Source organism: Neopsephotus bourkii, unplaced genomic scaffold (genome assembly GCF_033783945.1).
Source record: "Neopsephotus bourkii isolate Nb327-2 ecotype Australia unplaced genomic scaffold, CSIRO-AGI_Nbou_v1 NB_245, whole genome shotgun sequence".
Lineage (NCBI taxonomy): Eukaryota > Metazoa > Chordata > Aves > Psittaciformes > Psittacidae > Neopsephotus > Neopsephotus bourkii.
The window spans coordinates 24,573-39,276 of NW_026900755.1; the positions used below are offsets into that span (position 1 = coordinate 24,573).

The window sequence follows — 14,704 nt, forward strand, 5'->3', positions numbered from 1 at the left end:
CCTTGTCTTTATCTCTGAAACACTCAGGTATGTCTAGCAGAAATAATTGAGACAGGAGCTCATAATAGCAGAACGTGTGAGCAGATGAGTTAAAAAGGTTCTCTGGCCTCCCTCATGACTTCCTCTGTGATGGACCTTAGACAGTAGGGAGAACATACAGGTATCCTGTTCCTTAGTTCACAAGTGTCTGATTTGGCATCTCAGTCTTTGCCTTTTCAAATACATCAGTGTTGGCACTTGACACTGGTACAGGCCTTGTGGTGTTCAGCTTGGGGATCAGCGGTTATTGCTCAGATCTCCTTTAAGTTATTCATTTGTTCTTAACAAGTTTGAGAAATCAGAATACCCAAGACGGAATCATCCACAGTACTTAAAGATATGTATGAAATGTTATTAGATGCTTGATGAGAATTACTAAAGTTAATACAGGTAGTAGATATATTTTAAATAAGTGTCAGGAATAAAGCATTTTCAAGTCCTGAAATAATGGAAACTTTAAATCTTTACTCTCTACTTGGGACACGGTATTCTTATATCATTGCAAAATGAGATGGCTGGGTAGCAGTATTACACCAGAGCACACTTTCATCATCAGTATTCAACACTTAATGATTGGTGATGGAGCAAAGCATGGGGAGAAGGTTGTATCATCAGCCCTCCAACAGGTGAGGAAAGCGGGATGAAGACCTGTGGTTTTGTTATCATTCGTACCCTCCATACACCTGCAAGAATACAGGTAGAAAGAAAGAACTCCAAACTGGCTTTTAATGACAAAACTCCAAAAGCCTCCTCAATACTCCAATGACTCTACCAGCCCTGATAATCTTAAACAGAGCTCATGTACCCCAAGAACCTATCAAGAAAAGACGCACAAATAAAATGCAAAAGGTAGAGAGACAGAAAAGAGGAAGAAAAAGCAGAAGGAAAGTTGCACCTCAGTATTAAAAAAAGAGCTACTTCAGAGGAAGAGATTCTCACCCTTTCAAAAATCATGTACTCAGGGGCAGACAAGAATTAAGAAAATTCCACTAAACTGAGTCCAAAACGATTCATAAGCCAGAGCTGAGATGCTGAAAAGTAATAGCTACAAATTGATCTAGATTTCTCCCACTTTTCATGCAAGCTTTTATTTATCACTATTTCAAAATTACATTTTCTGTGAATTGCTTTTGCAAACTGGTGATATTCCAATTTACAAAACAAATTTTACAAAATGAGATTATTATCTATTCTAATTATATCGATTCTTACTCCTTTACACTGATCTTTTTTCAAAATACAATTAAAACGTATTTGGTTAAATGGACAGAATGTTTTTTCTTCTGGATGTCTGTAAACATGACAAAAAATAAATATGAGGCTAAGAATATCTTTTCTATTAGCAATTATATCCCTTTTACATAATTTTAAAATTACAAAACCTAGAATATTATGAAATAGATAAAAATTGCAGAAGCTGTATTAGCAAACAGATAATTCCAGAATAGGTTAAATTTTTTGTTATATGCATCTTATTTTACCAAAGTGTCACATGTTCACAATGTTTTCCCCTATTTACTGACATTAAATCACTTTAAGGGGTAGGGAGTGGAAGGGGTGTGAAAAGGTTAACCACTACCATGTATGTGCTAGGAGGTAGCAACAAGCAAATAGTCTCCAGTCATCTAAGAGGACCAACACTCACATTGCTATTAATAAATATCCTTAAATGGATCACACACTCCATACCCTCAGGTCCTGTTTACTGGAAAAAAACATTGCATGCACTATAGCTTGAGAAAAACAAAACAATGCTATACCTTCAATCTGCACTACCATTACTATATTGTAGATTGAAAGACTCAAGATTTCTGATTTATTTAAACCTGTAACTTGGAAAATCCATTGGCTCTCCTTGAACTAAAAGCTGTGGATCTGCCCTTTTCTCCTTTGTACTTTCAACATAATAGGTATTATTACCCATAACTTTTTATTTAAAAGAATTGTGCAGCCAGGAAAATGAATGAATTTAATTATCAATGCAGTGTGAAAAAAATCATTAGAGCAAGAGCCTGGAACACTAGGTATTAACAATAAACAAAGGCTATTAAGAACAGTTTTAAAAAGTGTCATTCTTCCTTCAATTCTTAAAATGTAAATAATACAAACACAGAAACAAGAAAATCATATGTAAACATCTGTAGTTATTGGCAAAAGATGACCCTAAGAAAATGCTAAATGACTGACTGGATCATTTAACTTTAAATCTATACTTTATGTGGCAATATAGAGAGGTCATTTGATTGCTATGCATAAAAAATTTAGAATTCTAATATGATCTAAAAGTTTCACCTTCATAAGACAAAATTTTCATTATAAAATCGTATTTAATGGTATTCATACATATCTGCCACCTCAGTTTTGTAATATTATATTTCTATAAGCTGTCGACTACGCATTACAGAAATTACTATAGAAAAAGTTCTATAAGAGTAGAACTTTTTTCCTTTATACTTTACAGATTCTCCAGTTTCCCTTATAGCTGCATAATGAAAACATGTGGCCTCCTGAACACAAACTGCAAGTTGGTGCAGCTAAGAATTTCATCAGCTAGGATTTTGCAGCTGTATTTTCTGGGCAAAAAGGTATTTTCAGCCATACTCTTCAGGCTCAATTCTCTGCATATGGACATTTATACCAAGTCATGATTCAGCCTTTGAGGATTTGGAAAGAGATTTTTTTTATTTTTCATCTTATGATTTCACATAAATTAATGAATAATCTGGGCCTAATTTTTCCTCCCCAGCAGCATAGAAAGCCTTCTAAATACTCAAGGGAACGATTTAGACAAGAGTTGTGGCTACTGAAAATTTATGTCGTCAAAAGAAGAAAGTACATTAAATATGTACTGTTGCTGTAAAAAGGCAGGCCAAAATCCTAACTTCAGATATATGGGAGCAGTTTCTACTGAAGTTTACAAATGTGCTTCCAAACGTAACTTGGCCTTGCTGATTAAACTTATTTACTGAAGTCCTGACTCAGGGCTGCTTTTCAAAGTGTGCTTATTTACTTCATTGTTTGGTATAAAAAAACATGTACTTCTCTGCCACTTATTTAATTTCAAAAAATACCATTGGACAGCATAGCTACACACCCACTAGGAACAGCCGGTTGTTAACTGGGTTGGGAAGGAATCATCGCAAGTGGAGCTGAATGAGGTAGTACAGTGGATAGGAAACAGTCATGGAAGAGAATAAGTAAGGGTAGAACATACTAAATGAAAAAAGAGTCTTATAGAAAGTCGAAGCAAGGACAGGCGGCCTCGGAAGACTACAGGGATGTTGTCCAGGAAGCTAGGGACCAGGTTACGAAAGCTAAGGCTCAGTTAGAATTAAACTTAGCTAGGGATGTTAAGGGTAACAAGAAGGGATTATACAGGTACATAGCAAATAAAAAAACAGACTAGGGAGAACATAGGCCCCCTCAGGAAGCTCTCGGGAGAGCTAGCTAGACAGGATTTGGAGAACGCTGAGGTTCTGAATGACTTCTTTACCTCAGTCTTCACTGGCAAAGGCTTTGACCGCACCACCCAAGACTTGGAAGGCAGAGGCAGGGACTGTGAGAATGAAGACCTTGGGTCCACTGTAGGAGAGGATCTGGTTCGAGATCATCTTAAAAAATCTGAACGTGCACAAGCCCACGGGACCTGATGAAATCCATCCGCGGGTCCTGAAGGAGATGGCGAATGAACTTGCTAAGCCGCTGTCCATCGTATTTGAAAAATCATGGCAGTCAGGCAAAGTTCCCAACAACTGGAAAAATGGAAATATAACCCACATTTTCAAGAAGGGGAAAATGGATGACCCAGGGAACTACAGAGCAGTCAGTCTCTGTGCCTGGCAAAATCGTGGAGCAGATTCTTGTGGAAGGCATGCTAAGGCACATGAAAAACAACAAGGTGCTTGGTGACAGCCAGCATGGATTCACTAAGGGGCAATCCTGCCTGACCAATTTGGTGGCCTTCTATGATGGGGCTACAGAACTGATGGACAGCGGTAGAGCAGTCGATGTCATCTACATGGACTTGTGCAAAGCGTTCAACACTGTCCCACACAACATCCTTGTCTCTAAATTGGAGAGACATCAGTGTGATGGATGGACCACTCGGTGGATAAAGAACTGGCTGGATGGCCACATGTAAAGGGTTGTGGTCAATGGCTCAATGTCCAGAGAGACCAGCAACAAGTGGTGTCCCTCAGGGATCTGTGTTGGGACTGGTCTTGTTTAACATCTTCGTCGCTGATATGGACAGTGGGATTGAGTGCACCCTCAGCAGGTTTGCCGATGACACCAAGCTGTGTGGCTCGGTTGATACGCTGGAGGGAAGGAATGCCATCCAGAGGGACCTTGACACGCTTGTGAGGTGGGCTGATGCCAACCTCATGAAGTTTAACCATGCCACGTGCAAGGTCCTACACCTGCGTCGGAGCAATCCCAGGCACAGCTACAGGCTGGGCAGAGAAGAGATTCAGAGCAGCCCTGCGGAGAAGGACTTGGGGGTGCTGGTCGATGAGAAAACGAACATGAGCCAGCTTCAGTGTGCGCTTGCAGCCCAGAAAGCCAACTGTATCCTGGGCTGCATCAAAAGGAGTGTGACCAGCAGGACGAAGGAGGTGATCCTGCCCCTTTATTCTGTTCTCGTGAGACCTCACTTGGAGTATTGTGTGCAGTTCTGGTGTCCTCAACATAAAAAGAGCATGGAACTGTTAGAACAAGTCCAGAAAAGGGCCACGAAGATGATCAGGGGACTGCAGCACCTCCCATATGAAGATCGGCTGAGAAAGTTGGGGCTGTTCAGCCTGGAGAAAAGAAGGCTGGGTGGAGACCTATAGCAGCCTTCTAGTATCTGAAGGGGGCCTATAGGGATGCTGGGGATGGACTCTTCATTAGGGACTGTAGTGGTAGGACAAGGGGTAATGGGTTAAAACTTAAACAGGAGAAGTTTAGATTGGATATAAGGAAGAAATTCTTTCCTGTTACGGTGGTGAGGCACTGGAACAGGCTTTCCAGGGAGGTTGTGAATGCTCCATCCCTAGCAGTGTTCAAGGCCAGGTTGGATGAGGCCTTGGGTGATACGGCTTAGAGCGAGGTGTCCCTGCCCATGGCAAGGGGGTTGGAACTCTATGATCTTAAGGTCCTTTCCAATCCTAAGTATTCTATGATTCTATGATCCTATACCAAACAGAACATATCAAAGATCAGTTTTGATATTCTCATGTATAAGTGGTCTGGAAGCAATCATTATTTCAAAACTGGAATATTTATGTTGATGTTTTAACAACAACAACAACAAAGTATCGTATATAAAGAGCAATTAGAAAATCATACAGTTTATAAAACTACTTACTGTGTTAAGTTCAATAGTGGTTAAGATAGGGTTTCTTTTTGTGGTGGTGCTCTTTATAATTAAGTCATGCAACATTCTGTAATGTTTCCCAGCCTTAGGCTTTATTCTTCAAGACATTTCAGACTCTTTAACTTTACTACTGGGAATATTCCCTATTGATTTCAAAGGGATTACTTGTAGAAGTAACTACAAGGAGAAGTATTTGTAGTAATGGAGTTTCAGACATCTTTTCCCACCCTTTTCCACTGGAGACATCAGAAGGGAATCTAGAATTTGAGAGACATTATGCTAGAAGGCTAAAAACTTACAAAGAACAAAAATTGAAAGTGAGCCATAGCGCATGCCAAGTCTTCCTAAGCACAGGGCAAGAATCTTAACTACAATTCTTCACAGGGGAATAATGAGGCAGTAAGCAGGTTAAAAAGATACAGGTTAGTAGAACACAGATGTGAACCAGATTTACCCATGTTCTTCAGCAGGAAAGCTACCAAAAGATCTAAATTAACAGCATTAATATTATAGAATCATAGAATCATAGAATAGTTAGGGTTGGAAAGGACCTTAAGATCATCCAGTTTCAACCCCCCTGCCATGGGCAGGGGCACCTCACCCTAAACCATATTACCCAAGGCCTCATCCAACCTGGCCTTGAACACTGCCAGGGATGGAGCATTCACAACCTCCCTGGACAACCTATTCCAGTGCCTCACCACCCTGACAGGAAAGAATTTCCTCCTTATATCCAATCTAAACTTCTCCTGTTTAAGTTTTAACCCATTACCTACCCCTTGTCCTACCACTACAGTCCCTAATGAAGAGTCCATCCCCAGCATCCCTATAGGCCCCCTTCAGATACTGGAGGGCTGCTCTGAGGTCTCCACGCAGCCTTCTCTTTTCCAGGCTGAACAGCCCCAACTTTCTCAGCTGATCTTCCTATGGGAGGTGCTGCAGTCCCCTGATCATTCTCGTGGCCCTCCTCTGGACTTGTTCCAACAGATCCATGCTCTTTTTATGTTGAGGACACCAGAACTGCACACAATACTCCAAGTGAGGTCTCACGAGAGCAGAATAAAGGGGCAGGATCACCTCCTTCGACCTGCTGGTCACGCTCCTTTTGATGCAGCCCAGGATACAGTTGGCTTTCTGGGCTGCGAGCGCACAGTGAAGCTGGCTCATGTTCATTTTCTCATTGACCAACACCCCCAAGTCCTTCTCCGCAGGGGTGCTCTGAGTCTCTTCTCTGCCCAGCCTGTAGCTGTGCCTGGGATTGCTCCGACGCAGGTGTAGGACCTTGCACGTGGCATGGTTAAACTTCATGAGGTTGGCACCAGCCCACCTCACAAGCATGTAAAGGTCCTTCTGGATGGCATTCCTTCCCTCCACCGTATCATATTCATGTTAATCAAATCCTAGATATCTCATTTTCCAGACTGCACAGTTTACAGCCAAAACCTTTTCTCCTAACAGGACAACCGTGAGCAACAAAGTCAGTGTCTACAATCTGGTAGTGTCAACAGAGATCTCCCATCCCCAGGCTCTCAAAGGAACCCAGGAAACTACTGTGCTCCAGCCTAGAGGAGAAAGAAGTCAGGAGTATCTTGAAAAGCAGCCTCTGCCCTGTTGACTCCACTGCTATTTCAGTAACGCCAAACTCACCCGAGGCACCACTCTAGCGAACCTGCTCAAGTCTTCATTATGACTCCATGCTCAGTTGAACAGATGAACCTGTTGAGTTTATCCGTAGTAAACTTCCTCCCTTTGCACTCAAAGGTGATTGTGCCTTCCACAGTGATTAAGTAAAATCAAAGAAATAAATAAATAACATATAACATAATAACATATAACATATAATATAATGAGTGGTGTCCCTCAGGATTCAGTGTTGGGACTGGTCTTGTTTAACATCTTCATCGCTGACATGGACAGTGGGATTGAGTGCGCCCTCAGCAAGTTTGCCAATGACACCAAGCTGTGTGGTTCGGTTGATATGCTGGAGGGAAAGAATGTCATCCAGAGGGACCTTGACACGCTTGTGAGGTGGGCTGGTGCCAACCTCATGATGTTTAACCATGACGAGTGCAAGGTCCTACACCTGGGTCAGAGCAATCCCAGGCACAGCTACAGGTTGGGCAGAGAAGAGATTCAAAGCAGCCCTGCGGAGAAGAACTTGGGGGTGCTGGTTGATGAGAAAATGAACATGAGCCAGCAGTGTGCGCTTGCAGCCCAGAAAGCCAACTGTATCCTGGGCTGCATCAAAAGGAGTGTGACCAGCAGGTCGAAGGAGGTGATCCTGCCCCTTTATTCTGCTCTCGTGAGACCTCACTTGGAGTATTGTGTACAGTTCTGGTGTCCTCAACATAAAAAGGACATGGAACTGTTGGAGCAAGTCCAGAGGAGGGCCACGAGAATGATCAGGGGACTGGAGCACCTCCCACATGAAGATAGGCTGAGAAAGTTGGGGCTGTTCAGCCTGGAGAAGAGAAGGCTGCGTGGAGACCTCAGAGCAGCCTTCCAGTGTCTGAAGGGGGCATATAGGGATGCTGGGGATGGACTCTTCATTACGGACTGTAGTGGTAAGACAAGGGGTAATGGGTTAAAACCTAAAAGGGGAAGTTTAGATTGGATATAAGGAGGAAATTCTTTCCTGTCAGGGTGGTGAGGCACTGGAATAGGTTGTCCAGGGAGGTTGTGAATGCTCCATCCCTGGAAGTGTCCAAGGCTAGGTTGGACGAGGCCTTGGGTAATATGGTTTAGGGTGAGGTGTCCCTGCCCATGGCAGGGGGGTTGGAACTGGATGATCTTAAGGTCCTTTCCAACCCTAACTATTCTATGATTCTATAACATAAAATTAAAATATAAAATAAAATAAAACAAAATACCTTAAAAAAAAATCTGTGAATATGATGGAGTTCAGGCCAAGCCATATTCACAACATCATCTAGCACCTTCGTTATATTCCCACTTAATCATTCTGTCAGAGTGGGAACAACATATTTTATTCCCATTTGGTTTCAGACGTTGAAGCTTTAAGGAATTATTTTAAATGCATAAATTTTGCTGAAAAAGAAATAGATAGCTAAAGTGGGAGGGACCACTAGTCAGTTTATGTAGGTTCTATTTACATTCTTGTATGGACTCACTGTGCCTTCCTCTCCTAATCAACAACACATAGCAACAACACAGCAACAATGCTACAAAACCATCCTGCAAAGTATTTGGATAGAGGGCATTTATCAGAGCTTTATTTTTTTTATATTAACTGTGAGAAAATTAGTAGAATATAGTCCTTTTTCCTGCCCACTTGCAATTGTGGTTACAGAAAAGATGCATTTCATATGCCACAGTTTCAACCAATAATCAAGCAGTGGCAAAGAAACAATGTCAAAGAAAATATTTTTGAGGACATAATTTATTTTTCATGATTTTTTATTTAATGTGGTGGAATCGTAGTTTAATCTTTGTATTTTAAAGTGAATAACCTCTATCTGAAAGCACAATTCATATGTAAGCCTGAAAGAAAATGTCTTTCCTCAGCATTCCCACTATTAGGCAAGCAGATGGCTCAATCTAAATGACCACGTGAAAGAGAGAAAAAAAAAAAAAAGACCAACACAGATCAATATCCTTACCATGATTCCTGTGTTCCAATAAGCACCAAACCATCAGGAGCAACAGCAGACAGAAAAAGAGCACCAAAATATCATCTGAGGCAAAACAGTAAATAGCTAAAACAGGGTTCGTTGATTGGTTTTTGTTGTGGTTTTTTGTTGGGTTTTTTGTTGTTGTTGTTGTTGTTGTTTTTTAATAAAAGGAATCTAAACAAAAGCCAAAACAATTTTATGCTTAATGTCGGTGCCTATGGTTACCTTGTATGTACATGACAAAACAAGCAACTATCAACGTCTGCGTACAGCATACATATGCCATAGTGAGAAATACACCAAAAGAAAGAAGTATTAATATTTTCACACCAAAAAGAAAGAAGAATTAATAGTTTCACAATATTTCACATAAATGAGTCATTGTACTTTTCTCTTTGGGTGGTTGAGAGAGGCATTTTTAATTAAATAAAATAAATAATAACTTCTTTTTGAAATGGGAAAAACATATCCTTTAAGCAACAGCATGATGATGTCAAACAATGAAATCCCACATACTAATCAGATTAGAGCTGTATTAAAAATGGAGAAAACACACCAGGCTAACAGCTTTCAACACCAAACTTCCTTGCTGCCAGCAGACTTCTCTCCTGGTTGCATCTTTTAGCCCATGGTCCTCTGTCATCAGCTCCCTCCATGGGGGCGCAACAAGGAGCAGATTCATTGATTTGTGAAGATGTGTTGCCCTGAAGCACAGTGTCCTGGGTTCAACTTCAGCCTTAACACACAGACTCATCATGAAACCACCAGTTCTGTTCTGACTTGAGGAAGAGAATGAACCAATTCTCTAAAGGCAATGAAATAGGTAAGTTGGTATGTGTAGATAACACCTTCTGCAGGAAGCAAGCTACTCTTCTGCAACAAAGTTCTTTGCAGGAGATAACAGCTCATCTACATACATATAGTTATTATTCCCCTTGTCAATCTAACTTGTTTAAACAGTATGAAAACAAAACCACAGAAGGTATCTATCTCAAATAGCAGAAAACTAGGAGAGCTGCAAGAGTATTTATTCCTGCATAATACCAACAACTATTGTTCCATTGCAGAACTCATATTTCTTAAAATTTCTGGGTGCAGGTAAGTACCTACCTCAGAGTAGCAGCCAAGATACCTTCATCTTCCTCAGCCTTTGTTCCTGCTAGCTAAAGCCATGGAGTTCAACAAACAAGTTCTCATTGGAACTACTGATGAGGACCACAAATTCATGATGTACCTGCATCTGCTACACAGGTTGAGGGTAGTCTAAAATATAATCCATACAAGTTAATTAAGCACCTAAGTCTTCCTCCAGGGGAACTTACTGATAAACTTAACCTGAAAAAGCATGTAGTTTATAAAGGAAAATTGTAACTTCCCAAGTTACTTCAAGTGAAATACTGACAAGGAAAGCTGAATTTCAGACTCCTTGAAAGGTTCCAAAGACAATTCCTTAAGACTGCTGAACAAATTATTAAAGGTTGAGTAATCACCTGGGTAATCCAAAGCAAGTCTATTATGAATGTATTTTAACTATCAGCTGTGCAAATTCTCACACAGAATGTCAGATACATGAGATTGAGAAATAACAGACCAAAAGCCAAGACAATGCAAAAAAACTCTGTGCAATCCTGACAGAGACAGATCTACTTCATCCAGCATTTGAACCTAGAGCTTGCATGTATGTCAGCCACTAGAGTAAGGTTGTCTGTATTCTGACACTCTATTGCTTGAAATCAGTGGACTTTGGAATAGATATTTGATGAGCAATTTTTACTTAAATACTAAAGATCACAAAATTCATAAGGAAATGTTGCATTTTTTGTCATTTATTTGCCCACCTTCTACTATGATGCCATATCTTTCCTAACTACATTCTGTTGCAATATAGAGATCTAAATGGACTGATAATTTATATATTTCAGTCTGATCCAAGATCTGTCTCATTAGTATACTGAGATGCCATTTCTTCTTCAAGTTGCCTATACATGGAAGGGTGAGTGAACTGATAATCATATTTTAGCATGAACTGTATTATAAAGAAATAATAGTAATTTGAAAAGCAGGTCAAGTGTTCACTAGTCAATTTCAATAATTTAATTAAGTTATCATTTAAATAATCTTTATTTTCCTACTGCTATATTACCGCTTTCTAGGAGGAAACATTTGTTTATTAAAATTTTGGGATCATATCTATCCATTTAAAACAGGGACAGTTCATAAGACATGGAAAAAACACAGCAGACATTGTTACTAAACAAATACTTTGAAAAGCTCTTAGCATAAAACATCCTGCAAATCCCACACATTCCCATACAAACAACTGAAAATAGCCCTGGCTCAAGACCCTTTAAATCTTTTCTAACCCATGGTTTTACAACCCTGTAAATTCTACATTTTATTTTAGGACAACAGACAAATGCATTGTATTTCTACTGTTATTTGCATAAAAAACTGGTCAAAAGAGCAAAAAGTATATATTATACCAAAAAAATAGAATATGCCAAATGTAAATTTGAACACTGCCAAAAAGCAACTGTAAATTTCATTTTGTCAACATGCAAATGGAATGTAGTGCCAATTAGGGTGGATTAACCCGGTTTTTTAAATTCAGACGTCACAAGGCTTTGGAGTTCACCAAACCACTCTTACACACATTCTCTTTGGCTGCCTTGAATCTGTGATAGAGAAACTTCAAAATGCCACAGAAGCTGATCTAAGTAAACTGACTTACTTAAATCTGAGAACTCAAAGTTGAGCAACATTTGCTAGAAATAAATCTCACGTTTCTCATTTTGTGTCAGCAGTTCATACACTATGTATAATATTTAAACATGCTCTAATTCTTATGTGTCAAAACAATCATGTTCATTAATATTTCCATTGCTCATGCACTACTTTTGATGTATAATTTTATAAGAACCATTCCCTAGCTACTTAGTACTCGGCAAGGAACTCAAAAGAAATGGGAATCAAAACTTCAATCACTTCATCCAAATTATGTACTGATATAAAAGCAGTGCTTAAGTAAACCTGCTCAGAGACCTAGAGCAGATAGAAAAAATCCCCATTTTATAAATACCAAGAAATAATCTAAGCAGCATGTGAAATATCACTAACCCTTTTCCAGCATGGAGAGAAATCATTTGCCATAAGTCTTTTTGCCCTCTCAGAAATATAATAACCATCTCACCACAGTCATGGCAAGATGCAGTTTCTATTTTAAAAGAGGAAAGGAGAAAGTTTGATAAACTTCCTATTCATTTTAATGAAATCTGTCTCTCTCTGTTCTCACCAGTTAAGTTAAATTGAAGATATTCAGGTAGAAAAGCAAACAGTAACTGTAAAAGAAAAAAAATACAGGATATTTTGCATAAGTTTTAGACAGCTATTTTCTAAGGAATTCATTAGGCGTACTTACAACTTTAAAATTAGCTGACAATACTTCAGACTCAGTGTATTCATTTAAGAGGTGTTAAGGATCATTCATCTTTACACCTTCATCAACAGTAAACAATAAGATTAGTGAATGATGGTAAATTGGAGTAAAATCTGTATCATCTGGCATTAGAACAAACTCACATAGAAAGCAAGTGAAAAGATTTACCTTAAGCAGATGTGATTTAAACGTGAGCTGAGTATCTTGCATGTCCTGTGGAAAAGAAGTTAAAGAAGTATTCAAAGTACCTTGGCACTCTTAATCAAAAATCTCAGGAGCTCCTCAATGGACTGTAGTGACTTTTCACTGAGAAGTGTATGAATTTACACACTCAATACAAGCAATGGAACAATGCCACCGTATAATAGACTGAAACTTGGAGAGCTACAGAACAGATAGGGGGATTTTTAGGGGAGCTTTGTAAATGATCGTAAACCTCTACTGCAAACATCTCTACCACCTAGGAGAAAAATTACACTCTGGAAAATATATGTGATTTAGATAAACTCCACTGAAACACTGGATGATTTTAGGCTTTTGTGTTTTTTTAACCTGGGCTTCTAGCTGCTGGTTGTCACGATCTGTGGAATAAAGCACTAACCACTCTCTCTCCTGCCTCTGACATTTAAACAGACAAGCCAAAACCCTTAAAAGTAAAATTGTGATGTGCTGGTTTTGGCTGGGGTAGAGTTAATTTGCTCTAGTAGCTAGGGTGGGTCTATGATTTGCATTTGTGCTGGAACAGTGTTGATAATATAGGGATATTTTAGTTATTCCTGAGTAGTTCATACGCGGATTCAAGACCTTTTCTGCTTCTCACCCCACCTCACCAGGAAGTAGGTGCTTTACTTAGTAAACTGTTTCAATCTCAACCCATGAGTTTTCCCTCTTCTGATTCTTTCCATCTCACCGGGGGTGGGGAGTGAACAAATGGCCGCATGGTGCTTAGTTGTCAGCTGCAGTTAAACTATGACAAAGATAGACAAAACTGCTTATAAGTGGTTTACCATTGAAACCTCTCTGTCCTGTCCTGACTGCCAAATTTCTAAAAAACAAACAAACAAGAAAACACACATGAAAAAAAACCCCACAAGACCAACCCACAAAACAAAAGCAAAACAAAACAAACAAAAAAAAAAAATGACAGGGTGGCACATGCTAATTGGATACATTCTTCGGTAGTAAGCACTACCAACCCATGCATTAAGATGCAAGTTTCTGAGGCATTTTAAGAGGAGAACCGAAATGTTTTCTGTTTCTAGGAAGTTTTATGTGTGTTCTTTCTCTCTGGGTAGGGGTTCAATTGTCCTTTCTCTAATCTAAAAATTAAAATCATCTAGATTAAGAGCGCATTTTTTTCTACAGATAGGAAAACAGCACAGAGGCACGACCTTCACTTGGGGGGTCCATTACACACATTCCAGGCAGCTCTGATCATATTTCACTACCCTGGAAGAGATTGTGATGTCCAGAACACTGAATTATGTCATTAATTAAAGAATCGGGCAGGAGGTAGATGATTATAAGGGAGAGAGAATCTGTACTTTTAAAACTATTTTCATAATCAGTGATGATAGTAAGGGAAATAAAGAAAAATTACCTTGTGCTTAACACAAGCATATTGTTTTAAAAGATTGTTCTATATGTAGAAGATGCTATTTAGCTTCAGTGGTCAGCCAAAAGCAAAGTGTAGATTTTAATAACCTTGCCTTAGCATAAAAAAGAGACACAAAAGATTTTGCTTTTGAAGCAAACTTTCTAATTCTTTCTCAAAGTACATATAAGAAAAAAGGTAGGATAAATACCATAATCCATTTAAATTCTCTTTTTTTTAATACCTGAAACAAAATGGGCAGCATGCAAGAGCAAGAATACCATTGGCTAGAGTGTCAGTGATTAGTTCATTAATGGGTTCAAGCAACTGGCCATGCATCAGCATAATATTAGAGGCTAACTGATTTCCCTCTGTAAGCCATTTACAAAACTGAGCATTTGCAAATCATCTCAAGATGCATGTCAGAGAGAAAGATGACAGTGTTAAAGAAATACATTTTTCATTTATTCTATTAGTAATACACACTACTGAATACATTACAGTGCAGACAAAGAGAGACATTTTTTAACCAGTTTGGCAAGAGCATATTGGCACAACACATCACCTACAATGTGGCTTTTTTTCTATAAGACATGATTCAAGCAAGATTTCAGTGAACAATAACGGGATTTGGTGAAATGGTGGCT

The 14,704-nt window shown here is 39.3% G+C and overlaps 1 long non-coding RNA gene across 2 annotated transcripts; it reads right to left on the bottom strand.

The window, feature by feature from the left end:
• Positions 1-370: 370 nt before the first annotated feature.
• On the bottom strand, positions 371-12,359 carry LOC133208178 (uncharacterized). 2 transcript variants are annotated; one of them, XR_009724275.1, is made up of 3 exons: positions 12,320-12,359; positions 12,145-12,241; positions 371-722 (listed from the first exon to the last, which is right to left on the bottom strand). It is a non-coding gene; the product is annotated as an uncharacterized LOC133208178 (long non-coding RNA). The 2 variants fall into 2 exon arrangements; XR_009724276.1 differs by lacking the exon at positions 371-722 and adding an exon at positions 10,404-10,517.
• Positions 12,360-14,704: the final 2,345 nt, after the last annotated feature.